The sequence below is a fragment of the Ostrinia furnacalis genome, unplaced genomic scaffold (genome assembly GCF_004193835.3).
Source record: "Ostrinia furnacalis isolate ACB-3 unplaced genomic scaffold, ASM419383v2 OfSCF3539, whole genome shotgun sequence".
Taxonomy (NCBI): Eukaryota; Metazoa; Arthropoda; class Insecta; order Lepidoptera; family Crambidae; genus Ostrinia; species Ostrinia furnacalis.
Genome location: NW_021133778.1, coordinates 180,321 through 194,721, shown reverse-complemented (window position 1 = coordinate 194,721; position 14,401 = coordinate 180,321).

Genomic DNA, 14,401 nt, shown 5'->3' with positions numbered 1-14,401 from the left:
ATAGGTATTAACAGTGGCTTAAAGCACATTTTAAAGTTTTGTATCAAGTCATTTATCATCTGATAAAGAATTAATGTCGACGTTATAATAAATAAATATTAAATAGAATTTGAGCATAATAATATGAAAAAGCGACTACTGATACTACTACTGCCACTACTTATGAAATTATTGTCAGCGCATGAAATTTTGAGGACTTAATTCCTGAATTGGTAATTTTTGTTTATTTTATTGACAAAGATCTACCAACAACACATCTTTAGGTGTTGGTCATAAACATGATGCTCGTGCGGTGATCTGTACACGAAGGTAGGTAGATATTCCCAATGCTAATAAGTGATCATCACCATCGTCAAGTGGTGAGGTTTCATTGTTCATTATTTTGTCTGACGGGGTAGGTATCTACTTCTTCTAGACTTTTTTTCACTTTTACTGCCCTCAAAGTATCTATCTAAAGCCTTAGGATTCGAAGATAGATCCACTTTTGGAACCCCAGACCCCCATGGATATAACGTATTACGTTTTTCTGGCTCTATCATGAATTTAAATATTGCTTCATCGAAATTAGGCCATCAGACAGTATTTCAATGTAATGCATGCATGCATATGTTACTGATATGATCAAAATGTGAAACTAATGCAATTTTACATAACAGCAATTATACAATGATGGCATCAGTGCATAAAGAAGTTTTAGCTCTTTGGTTTTTAGACTTTATGCAACTAAATACATTAATTCAATTCGTTGTTTCGTTTGTTGTTATGTCTCTGTGTTTTGTTACAAACATTTTTCTCTCCTTTTCAAATGACGAATTTGAAACAGGTTTATATTTGTTGATACTTTAGTATTTTTGAGCCAAGATCGTGAAAACAATGCCAACATTTCGGTAATCATTGTGAATTTTAATTCTGTCTTTGCGTTTGTTTATACCTACTTATTATTTTGTAACAATATTTTTACTTTGAAGCATACGGACCTGTTTAAACACCTATTGGAAACGCACCTATCTATCAAATAAACTTAATGCAGTTGCACCTTTAAAGCGTCATGTGTTATAAAGTAACTACTTGAATCTTTATCCCTAAGCTAAATGATCTTGCAAAACAAGCGATACTGTCCCACAAATAAATCCAAAGACAAATAAAATTGGAACAGATTTTCCTTACGCAACCGAATATTTTTTCCGAGCATTTCGTTTCCACGCCAACAATGGTCGTTCCGCAACGCTCGACAAAAGCGGCGCGCGCGCAGCGGCCGCAACGCATGCGTTGTGCGTTGCCATGTGTAATACATATTCATACTAATTCATGTCTCTTCATTGTCTTGGCTTTCTATACATGCTGCATTCCATGGATTGTCCTAGGCATTTGTTATGCCATAGTTTTCTTGGAAACTATAACATGAGGACTGCATACATATGGATTTCCTTTGCTAATGTCCTCATACCAAGTGATTTCGTTTGAGAACATTAACAAATTGGAAATCCTCCTGTGAGAAAACCACCAAATAATAAAAATACTTTATTATAATTCGGTACAGATTGTAAATAATTTAGACACATTGAGGCTGGGTTGCACCATCTTACTTTAACTTTAACAAATGTCAGAAATCTGTCAAACTCAATACAAAAAACACCGGTTATATTTATAGTTACCGTTAAAGTTAGGTGGTGCAACTCAGCCTGATAGTGTCAAATATAAATAAGTAATCTGAAAATACATAAATGACTTGATTTTATCAGGATGGCTTTTTGCTAAATTGCCAAATGTTTAATTGATGTTTGTTTGATTTATAGAGAAATATGTTAAAGGTCGTGTCGGTTATTAACTTCAACCTCTGTTTTGAATTTGCTGACTTAAACAAAGTGTTTACTTTGATATGCCGTCCATCCATACTTGCTTGGGACCAGCCAAACAAATGGCAATCGACAGTTTGCGAAGAACGCCAGCAATCTTATTGTTGTATTGTGCCCGTATGATTTCATTTCCATATTTCATAACATCCACATTCGCCGCGGTTCGCGGTCTGCGGTCATCGCATAACTCACAGTCTAAATTCATTCAAGATTTAGTAATTACTTGGATTCTATTTGCTATGGTTGAGTTTCATTTACTTAAAATGTCTTCGAATATCAACAAGGTCGAAGCCTTGAGCTGCTAAACAATTTCTTTCGTATACTTAAGACATGGAGATTCAATACGAGTACAATAGGTGTCGAAATCATTTTCGCTTAATCCATCAAGCATTGTTGATAAGTTGGATACGCATCATGTCAATAAGCTGGCCAAGGGCTTGTTGAATACACAAGGTATAGTATCGGTTGCATAAAGAATATTTTGGTTTTTATTGCCTCGATTGTTTTCGGACTGTATGGATAAGTATGAAAATTATATGACGAAATATCGGGTTATTCAGTAAGGTTATACGTTATAATAATTGGCTGCAAAACTCCAAAAAATAACTGTTATAATGAACATATTGTACATCCATTTGATACACTCACGCATTTTCTAAAAGTTGCAAAACTTTATGACTTTTTATATGCGTTCGATACCCTTGACCATATCGTGTATTTTTTTTTTGCTGAGAATGGGATTGACATCAAAAGTATTGATTGAAATGTTGATATAATAATGTAATCTTTAAAAAACACAAATAATTGTGAAATGTGTTTTCATTGAAGTATACATGCACCAACTTTGCGAAGGGTACCTCAAGGCTTATCATTATACCCCATTTTATTAAGTCTTGTGTATGCATTTTCTGCTTTATAATATTTGAAATTTTCGCTATGCATTTTCACTACATTAACACACAGATAATACAACGGGTTATAGCAAACAAAGTTAGTAATATCATGTTTGTAGGTCTTGCTAATTGCAGGATGTTATAAAATTACTGCATAAAACTTAGCGTGGAAAATTGGTACCGGTGGGTGATAAAGAAAAATGTAAACTGAACAAATCCTAAATCTATAGAATCTAAACACTATTCCTGTTCATTCAGTCGCACAATGGGACGCCATTTCCTCTTCAGAACAATGCGCTGCGCCTGCGCATGGGAGCGTTTTCATTGGCCTTTGTCGGGTTTTCGACGCAAGCGCTTAGGCCGCTGGTAATGGCTGCTATTACATCGGCAATTGAGGTTTTTTAGTTGTATCATGATTTTATTCATTTGCTTTTTTGATTGGTTTCGTTATTTCGATTATTCGGGTGATGTTTTCTTCTATGAGAAGGTATTTTAATTGGGTTAAATCAATGCATTGGACAAAGATGATTTCTTTTGCAATTTTGACCACATTTCCGTCTGTTTAAATATTTAAACACTAGTTAATTTCATATTTCGGTTAAGTTAATTGTTTTTAAAGTGATATTATTGATTAGCGTCAATCAATTAATTTATTTCTAATCAAGGATCTTTGTAGTCGTTTATTCCGGTTTTGCGTTACTTTAGGTCACTCAACGTACACTTTTCGAACAAGTTGTTAATGTGATTTATGTATACGAGCATTTATGTATCATTGATGTTACGTTTCACTAATTGACAACCTGATTTGTGCTATCTCATTTCATTGTTTATACTTTCATCTATTCCATTATCAACTTTATTGCGAATGAAATAAGACTAGTAACATTTTTTATGTTAGTTTAAAAACATAAGTCACTTGAAGCGTTACGGCTCCCGCGCACTGTTTTTAACACGACATTGCGTAAAGTTTACTAAACATACGTTACATATTCATGACTGTGCGTCTTATTATGATGGCGACAAGGCTTGTAATCGCGTGCTTGTTACGGTTAGGTTACATGTGCGCTCGCGCAATTAGCCAGGTTAACTTGAACGGTTTTAGTTACAATCAGAATGGCGATTTGGTAATTTCCTCTGTGAGTTGTGGAAGGGCGTTAGCGCTGGAAAAGATTTGGAAACGTTTGCTCTTGGTCATGGAGAACTAGATCAGTTATGGCAGGTGTCGTTTTTTACTTGTTTCACTCACGTTACGCTGGTGTTGATTTGGGTCGTCAAAGAAGGACCATTCATAAGCTTTCCTCACTAAGTCCTATATTTCTAGAAAAACTTTACATTAATGAAATCCTAAAGCTCAATCTGACCCTTTCTTTGTTACCTTTTGACTAAACCGTAAACGTAGAATTAGAACCAATGTTTATAAATTTATGTAGGTAGGTATAAAGAAGATGAAGATTTTGTAACAGATCGAAATGTTCACGGTCACGGACGAAGTTGGGGACAGAAATACCTTTTTTTGTATTACATTCAGGAATTAGTAGTCTTTTGTTTTTGAGTAGTCCCAGAGATTTTCACCGAATCAGAATAACAAACGTCTAGGTATCTTACCTTATTCACATTGCGCGCAAGTACAAAGCTATCAGACATCTTAGTCATATATTGTTCTAATGCAAACGACGAATAACGAATGCACCGCCAAATCGCCATCAAAGGCATTCCGATCCGCCCATCAGTTCATGCTGCATACGTGTAGCGAGGCGGAGTCATATTCAAACAATAAGGTTGCATTGGAAAACATACTTAGATTATTGTAAGAGATTGCCTCAAGGCAAGTAAGAATGATAGACTTAAGTTCGCGCCACACCCAATCGTCTAGTTTGATTCTTATAGACCTTCCTGTGGATTTTAAATGAAGAGTAAATTAAGGATTTACGAAGTTTCACTGAATTATCAACCTCCTCATGTTTTTCAAGTCGGTTAAAAAGCATTTTACAGGAAGGACTGTTTAGATTGTTATCACGCAAACATTTGTCCGTTGTGGGAATCGAAACCGCAACCGTTGGCAAAAAGTAGGAAGTTGCTAGTCTAATAAAGCATTAAATACTATCATTTTAAGTAGGAATTCATCCATGCACTAGTAGCGACCCAAAATATACCTTTGGCCAGACACTACTTCCGTATAAAACAGTTGGTCGACGTAATAAGCAGTTTCTATCCCTAAATTGCAAACAGTTCCTAAAACCGTTATTGGAGTATTTCACACATTATTTTGTATTGAATACTAGGTAACAAAGTCACGCAAATGTAGGTTAATAATTGTTTAATAACTAGGACTTTTTTTAGTTACTCCCTTTTTCGTTTAGCACAACAATTAAGTAGCCACCACCTGCTGTTGTTTGTTATCTAATCGACCCTTATCACCACAATATTCTATGATTTACAGTCCAAACTTGAATGAATGTGCTAAACCTGCTGCGAAGTCGATACATTTGGCGCTACGGTCTGCGCATTCTCGCATATAAAGCGGTTGGCCAATGTGTACGCAGGCTAACAGTCTAAAACGCGCGCCTACGCATAATTATGAATACGCAGCCTCGGCTCTGTTTTATTTTAGGGTTCGGTAGCAAACATTATGAGAATTTAAAACGGGCTAGCACCAAAGAAAAAAAGCTTTAAAAAAATGGGATAGTACTGAAGCGTAAACACTGTAGCCGGTCTCCTGGGTATATGTATAGTCCTACCCTACCCTTACAGGGTGCATGTGATGTACCTACCATTTACCAACTGTCAAACCACACATGTAATGCAAATAAATGATTTGATTTGATTAGTCTGTATTTTTTTTATTCATGTAGTTTGTAGTTCCATATTTGCAACTTAATTAATAGCAACATTTTTGTTAGTTCCCCTTTTACAAGCTTCGATATAATAAAGCCACATACGATTATACTGTTATCATTACATTTCAGTTTCTCTTTGTAACTCTGTTTGATTTATAATGAAAATATAACGACAAAATTGTACGGAGTACTCAATGTAGAATTTTGATTCGTGTGTTGCCAGATTTTAGTATTGTTTCTTGAATGGTGGGCGATTGGTGATGTACTGAGCACATCATATGCTCATACTTGAATTATAATTAACTACATAAATATAACCAGGTGTGTATCGTGCATTTGAAGTGTATCATAAATATACGTTAAGTGGTGGATTTGGTACGTAACGAATGATAAACCTCAAAGTTGAATTAAAATTAGCCCAAGCTTTTGTAGACCTCTATTTATGATTTTAAGAGGCTCTGTATTAGAACATTGAATAGAGAGAGACAGTACTTTAAAGGTAAACTCACACTCGATTGGTAGAGTTCGTCTTTCGGCTGTTAAAACTAAAATAAGTGACTTTTATGACCTACTGTTAATATGTTAATCAGCTAGTTAATATGAAGGCTGCGCTCCGTCGGATGTGAAATAGAAACCACGTTCAGTTTTATAAATTAAAAATATTATAATGTGCAATATGAGTATGTACATAAATTAATAAATACGAATATTAGACTCTTATTCAAAAATGTTACAGTAGGTACTAGTAGGTTTTTTGTCTGTAGAATATTTAACTCTAAAAAGCGAAGCACTTCATTTAGTTATTTTTAAACTTAGTTAGATTAATGAAGAAAATTAATCCTAAACGATTTTCTAAAAATTTTTCCTAGTTTACACTTTAGAGTCTTTCAAGTTATGTTTAATCGATTGAGCTATGCTAAACAGTACCTCTGGAGGCTCGTCGAGTTCGACATTAAAGATGCGACCTCAGTTATCACAACATACGATATGGAAGATATTTTTTTTTTTTTTTTTTTTTTTTTTTTTTTTNGTACGAAGTTGATTTTGTGGCGTCGAACCTTGGACCAGGCATATGGCTAAGCAATGAAATCGTACAGGAGGGTACAAGGAAGAGGGGCAGCCACATTAGGTAACACAGAGTCGTTCAGGAGAGTGCCAGGAAGAGGTGCAGCAACCGCAGTTAAGGAACGACTGGGACGAACAAGGATAAGCGGATCAAGCTCGTAAGCCTTGATAGGGTTTTCCGATTTAATCAATTTTTGTGTTTAATTCTACTGGCCTATTTTCGTTTCGAAATAAAGGAACACTGAAATCTCAGAAACAACAATTAAGTAGCCACCACCTGCTGTTGCTTGTTTGTTATCTAATCGACCGTTATCACCGCAATATTATATGATTTACAGTCCAAACTATAATGAATGTGCTAAACCTGCTGCGAGTCGATACATTTGGCGCTACGGTCTGCACATTCTCGCATATAAAGCGGTTGGCCAATGTGTACGCAGGCTAACAGTCTAAAACGCGCGCCTACGCATATGAATACGCAGCCTCGGCTCTGTTTCATTTTAGGGTTCGGTAGAAAACATTATGAGAATTTAAAACTGGCTAGCACCAAAGAAAAAAAGCTTTAAAAAAATTGGGATAGTACTGTAGCGTAAACACTGTAGCCGGTCTCCTGGGTATATGTATAGTCCTACCCTACCCTTACAGGGTGCATGTGATGTACTACCCTACCATTTACCAACTGTCAAACCACACATGTAATGCAAATAAATGATTTGATTTGATTAGTCTGTATTTGTTTTGATTCATGTAGTTTGTAGTTCCATATTTGCAACTTAATTAATAGCAACATTTTTGTTAGTTTCCCTTTTACAAGCTTCGATATAATAAAGCCACATACGATCATACTGTTATCATTACATTTCAGTTTCTCTTTGTAACTTTATTTGATTTATAATAAATTAAAACAAATGACAATATAACGACAAAATTGTACGGAGTACTCAATGTAGAGTCTCGATTCGTCTGTTGCCAGATTTTAGTATTGTTTCTTGAATGGTGGGCGATTGGTGATGTACTGAGCACATCATATGCTCATACTTGAATTATAATTAACCACTTAAATATAACCAGGTGTGTGTATCGTGCATTTGAAGTGTATCATAAATATGTATACTTTAAGTGATGGATTTAGTATGTAAAGAATGATAAACCTCAAAGTTTAATTAAAATTAGCCCAAGCTTTTGTAGACCTCTATTTATGATTTTAAGAGGCTCTGTATTAGAACTTTAAATAGAGAGAGACAGTACTTTAAAGGTAAACTTGCACTCGATTGGTAGAGTTCGTCTTTCGGCTGTTAAAACTAAAATAAGTGACTTTTATGACCTACTGTTAATATGTTAATCAGCTAGTTAATATGAAGGCTGCGCTCCGTCGGATGTGAAATAGAAACCACGTTCAGTTTTATAAATTAAAAATATAATAATGTATATTATGAGTATGTACATAAATTAATAAATACGAAGATTCTTATGCAAAATATACTCGTAGTACCAGTAGTATTAATTTGTTAGACTATGAATGTAACTCTAAAAAGCGAAGTATTTAATTATTTATGTTACCTATTTTTGAACTTAATCTAAGTAAATGACAATGACGAAAATAAATCCAAAACCATTTTCTGTAAAATTATTCCTTGTTTACATTTTACTGAGTCTTTTACGTTAACTTTAATCGATTGAGCCATACTTAACACCTCTGGAGGCTCGTTGAGTTTGACATTAAAGATGCGACCTTAGTTTACAACATACGATATGGAAGATAATTGAATAAATAAATTTCGACGACTTTTAAATATCCTAATAGCTATTGGACCACATGTTAATGACCATTCTATGGCGCAGTTATTCTGTGTAAACAATGTTGTTTTGGTCAAAAGTGTGAATCTTCCTTGTTATATCGGCATTAGGTCCAAAGTCATTCAGATTTATTAAATTGATTTACATTTGCGTATATTCAAATCATGTTTATCATCAAAAATATTTGCGTAACATATGCAACACGCTTTTAGATGATTCCAGACGTCTTGTTNGGCTTTTTGTTGAAGAATGTGTTTTTGTTGTTTAACTTTTGGACTAGGTTTATGTTTATAACATACAATGAAGTTCATGGTCAAGTCGATAAATCAGTAATAAGCCTAGGCGCGATTTTTAGTGGGCCGATAGTTGAGTCGGGCTGATAATCAGTATGGAGATGTATGAAAGTGCGCACATTACACCGATTTGCTATCGGCCGATTCTTCATACAAATTAAAATCGGCCCCAACTGTCGGCCAACTAAAAGTCGGTGGTCTGCGCCTTGGCTAATGATTGGCATTCGATATAAGAATTGGTAACATATAATAAAAAAATCTTTACTAACTACATCAATGTTTCAGTTTTAGTTGCAGAACTGACTCATGTTACATATTTGATCAGTTTGGTATTCGATTGTAACCACAGTAGCTCAAATAATAATATCTGTTACGATATCAAATAAATACATATAACCAACTAGATGTCTTAATTTTAAAGTAACGTAATAATATGTCGTAATGAGTCGAAATATTTTAGGAATAATTCTTAAAATGTAAAGATTTGTATTAGGTATCTAGAATATTAATGTCCTTTCATCCTTGCTTAAGGTAGGTAAATCGTACCTTCAATGACAAAGTTGATAAGAACTAAACGATAACATGAATTTAGCGTGAACTATAAAACAACTCCGTTTTTATGTCATAACATAAAACATTGTTTTTCAATGAATCACCACCTTATCGTGGAACTAATTCGTGTACAGACGTCAATCTTGTTTTGATACTGAATGTTTTCAACAGGCTTTTTTAATGTTTTGCTTTTATTTTCGTTTTCGGTCTTGAGAAGTTCGGACAGACTTGGACAGGCATTTAATCCACCATTTAGGGTCAGATTAATCAGAAATTGCGGACAAGGGTCTTATTTTTGGCTCTTGATCTTTATTTGACCCATGGATAAGGTCAACAATCTTTTTAGGTTTAATGATTTTAGTTCTGTATAGAGCGATCATGCTGAAGATCCAAACTCGATGTTGTTTTGTAGTTCGTTAATGGTTTTCGAGAAAAACCATATGACGCGTATTATGGATGAGCATAAAGCAGTGCCTTAAATTATTTTTATTTCCAAGTACGCAGAGGGATACTAATATTTCTAATTATTGATTTTCATCATAAAACATATTTTTCCATGAAGGTACTAAGTACCTACTACATATAATCGTGCGTTGCTCTTACCGGCCTAATATAAATGATATTCACTTTTATAAAAATAAAAAACAATTCATACTTAGCTGATTGTAGTTTTTTTTTTTATGCATAACAAGGCAGGTATTTGACCACAATCGCACCTGGTGTTAAGTGGGATGCAGTCTAGGATGGTACATATCTGCCCTGTAAGTGCTTATTCACTCTCGCCTTGAAGAGGCCCGGATTAATAGTTTTAATTGCTTTCAGTAAATTAATTATACTAACTTAAATAATAACGCAACTCAATCGTGAACATTATTCCCTAATTTTTCAACATGATTTCAAGTCGCAAAACAGTTGCATTGGAAAACGCGTAGTTAATTGGTAGTAATTGGTCGTCTCGAGCGCGCCAACAAGGCTCCGTCGAGGCCTTTCAAGTTACTGCTCGTGAGTAATTACACATACGAGTGTGTAGTAAAATTATACGAACATAAAAAATACGGTTCACCAGTCATTTGGTTCGTGTTTAAAATCGTGTAAACATTAGTTTGATATTTTATATTTACGTTTTATATTTCTTACTAGCTTTCCGCCCGCGGCTTCGCCCGCGTGGAATTTTGTCTGTCACAGAAAAACTTTATCGCGCGCGACCCTGTTTCAAAAACCGGGATAAAAACTATCCTATGTTCTTTCTCGGGACTCAAACTATCTCTATGCCAAATTTCATCAAAATCGGTTGCGAGGTTTAAGCGGGAAAGCGTAACAGACAGACAGACAGACAGACAGAGTTACTTTCGCATTTATAATATTAGTTGGGATAAAAAATACGTTTCACCAGTCATTTGGTTCGTGTTTAAAATCGTGTAAACATTTGTATGAACGTTTTATAATTCTTATTACGTTAAATTATTTTCAATAGTAGGATTGGTAGGTCCTGAGGGTCACTGTTACTTTACGATTTTGAATTCTAAATGAGTTTTTTTTATCTAAGGTAGTTGTGGTTTGAAATGAGTTGAAACACTTGAAACTAAGAACCCAAAAGTAAGTTATAGTACACAGTTCGTTTCTTTGTCACATCTTTCTCTACAAATATTTAACCTACATAAGAGACAAAGTCATCCGATCAAGGATCGACAATCTCTTCAATCGCATATTTCCAAACTACATCTAGATCAAGTTTTCACTTTCAAATGCATACATTAGCCAGTACTGGTTCTACCGGTGATAATAGCTGGCTTCAATAGGTCACTCCAAGGTTCTAGTTTTATATTAAACCGCAGATTTAGACGTCAAGAAGTTTTTATATAAAGTCGTTGATGCAATCAAGCTTTGTGTATCTTTTTGATTTTAATGAGCTGCGGATAATTGATTTTTGTGGTAAATTACACATTTATCACTAAACTCATTTATGTTAAATCAGTTTAAAAGGTTTTTGAAGAATAAATCGAATATTGGCATGCTTTTATAAAGTTAGAGTTGATAATAATATTAATTTGTTTCCTTGAAGTTGTATTTGGAAATTGGGTTATATTTAATTAAAAATACTGTTGTTATTGTGATATTGTTTTATGCAGTTATAATGTAGAATTCCAATTATGAGTAATAGTACTGTAAGTTACTGGTAATCATGATTAATGCAAACGAAACAGGTAGCATTATTTCCGTATATTTCGCGTTAAATGCATTTACGAAATGTTGTTACGCAGCGTTACCCCATCTTGCATATTATAATGGATGTATGACAAATTTATATAACTACATCGTGAGATACGGTCTATCTTAGTACTGAAGGTAATCAAAGCAAAAACTAACAATGTAGGCTCGCAGTACCGGCTACCTCTTCCCAGCCTTGTTGATAACATCTGATTGTAGCCGCCGCCAATTATTTAAGCAGTAGTCGCTATCGCAACGGCATAAGGTGCAGTTTTCACTGGTTTGTTTACCATTATAAGCTGCGTTTACGTGTAAACGGTGGTTAGATTGTGGAATTGTAAAGGTTGTTTTTGGCATTATGTTTAGAATGAGGTTTTGAAAAAACCTTTTTGAAATTGTTATTTTGATCTTTACTTGAAGTTAAAAGTAAATCCGCCCGTTTGAAATGTTTTCACAGCTAAAATTAGTATTGAAAACTATCGCACCTATTGGAAGAACATTTCAGTTCAGTCAGAGTGGAATCAATCGAATGTGAAGGCAAAAATTAGTCTGACTGTCAGCCTACTTAAGGCATCTTCAGCTGCTACCATATCAGACGATTGACTAAAAATAGCTGTAATATCATTGTAAGTTTTAATTTATTTCCCATTGTACAACTTTCGTTGTAAAACCGCACGTATTACAACTATATAAGGGTCACAGTTTTACCTTGATGTACTGATGTCTGCACGAGTATTTATTACTGACTTGTGTTTTTGGTAGTAAACAACGACTTGACATTGATCCGGCGCGGCCTTCTTCGGTCTCGAACTTTATACGAAAGTTCTGGAGGCGCCGAGAAAGTTTCAATGTATTTTATAATTGCATGTTGGAATGCGGTCTCACGAATATGATGTCCTATAGTTTCTAGCCTTATGCATATTAAATTAATATTTATTTTGATACTACATCCGATGGTAATTTAGATACGTTGAAACGAGATAATCGTGTAACAAATTTGCTTTAGATGTTATAATATTATGAAAATTCAGTTTAAATTTACTAAAAATACAAGTAATAGTATCCACTTATTCAACCAAACACTTTGATATTGAGTTCACTAACTTCTGAAATCAATAGTTATAACACGCAATACAAAAGACTTCAACGCGTTAGTACTTACAAAATAATATAATTTCTGGTTTCACTTCTTACAGAGCATAAAATAATTATTATAATTAAATATAAGTTATATTATTAACAAACAATTATTACTACTTAAGATTCATTGTTTCTCAGAATGTGAGAAAATAGTTTTTGTGGAAAATACCTACGTTAACCTGGTGAGAAAGTACGTGGAAACTGTATTTGATTATTTTAAATACATATAGAAATATACTAAAAGAACTGAGTGCCTTATCTTGACATGCATTTTTATTATAAATGCTATATGAAAAAATATTCATTGTAAGAACGAAAGTAACTAAGCAAGTTGGTACTCATGTAGGAACTGTATTCATCGTCTCTAGCGGTTACAATTACATGATATAGTATACTTCGGTTAATCCCAATTGTACTTTCTTTGGACTGTAATAAAGTTCAAGTTGTGTTACCAATAAATCAAGCCCAGACGCGTGCATCGAGTGTTGCGCTTTTCCCAGCTGCTTTCTCGAGTGCGCGGGCGCAACGCGTGACACGACGCAATGCGATACATATAACTATACCGTTCACACGTATGACTCTGTCCTGCTCTATCTTTTCAAATTGCAGGTTTCAACTGAGAGATGTTTAATCAAATTGTTCTTGTAATTTCATCTCTATACACTGTAATTGGTTCTACGTCAACCACAAATCATCTAATATAAAATTAGTATGGTACAATTATTGTAATAATGATATTTTCTCAAGTTTTTGTGAGCGTTTTTGTTCAACTAGGATGTTCAGATGGTAATTTTGTTGCTTCATCCGTATTAAATTGTAAATTATTTCTTTCGAATACGCTTTGAATGGTAATCAATTTTGTTCATCATTGGTTTGTGGAGTTTTTGTTGGTGTGCTTAATTTATGGGCATTCCGCGACCTGTGATGGCTTGTGAATGAATAAGTCAAGCTTATTGACTTAACATTTTACAAACATCACAGTTTCTACCTAAACAACGGTGTGTTAACTAATATTTTAATGCCAATATTTAGTATCAATGCCTTGTTCGGCAAATATTAATTTAAAACCTGTGTAATTTTACTGTAATTGATTGCTATCGATATGTAAATGATGCCTTCCTTATATGAGTGGTCTCCAATTATCGAAATTAGATAATCTGATTTATAGATTGGCTTCGGGGTTGGTAAATAATGTGACAGTTTCTGCCTAGGTTTTATTATAAAAATGAAAGTTATAGGAATCGCGTTGCAATAATACTTCATAAGAAAAATCACATCATATCACAAAATCTAAAATAATTCCAACTTCTTTTTGTGATCGGTTGTGACGTATTAAAATTCTAAACATAAGCATGAGCATCTGACAAGGAAAATAATTTCCTTATTGAATGACGAATATCGTGTGTGTCGGTCGATTTATTTATTTCTTTATTTGTATAGGGCTCACAAAACAAGTTACAGTCATATTTTATTCACAAATAACAATTCATAGATTAATCTAAACTGCAACTCTTAACGAAAAATGTTGTGCCGTTACTTTGACATTTCTTTTACTGTACGTACATATTATACGCCATAAAGTATATAGGTATATGTGTGCCATAAAGTTGTAAAAACGTCCAAAAAAGCTCTTCACAGCTTACTTCCTCGAAAGCCCATCGCTGCATATCTGCAGCGTGCAGTTTCCACGACCCGTTCGCATTGACGGCATTCCATCGCCGAACTCGTCACTGCTCGCTGCGCCTGCTGCAGTGAAATCG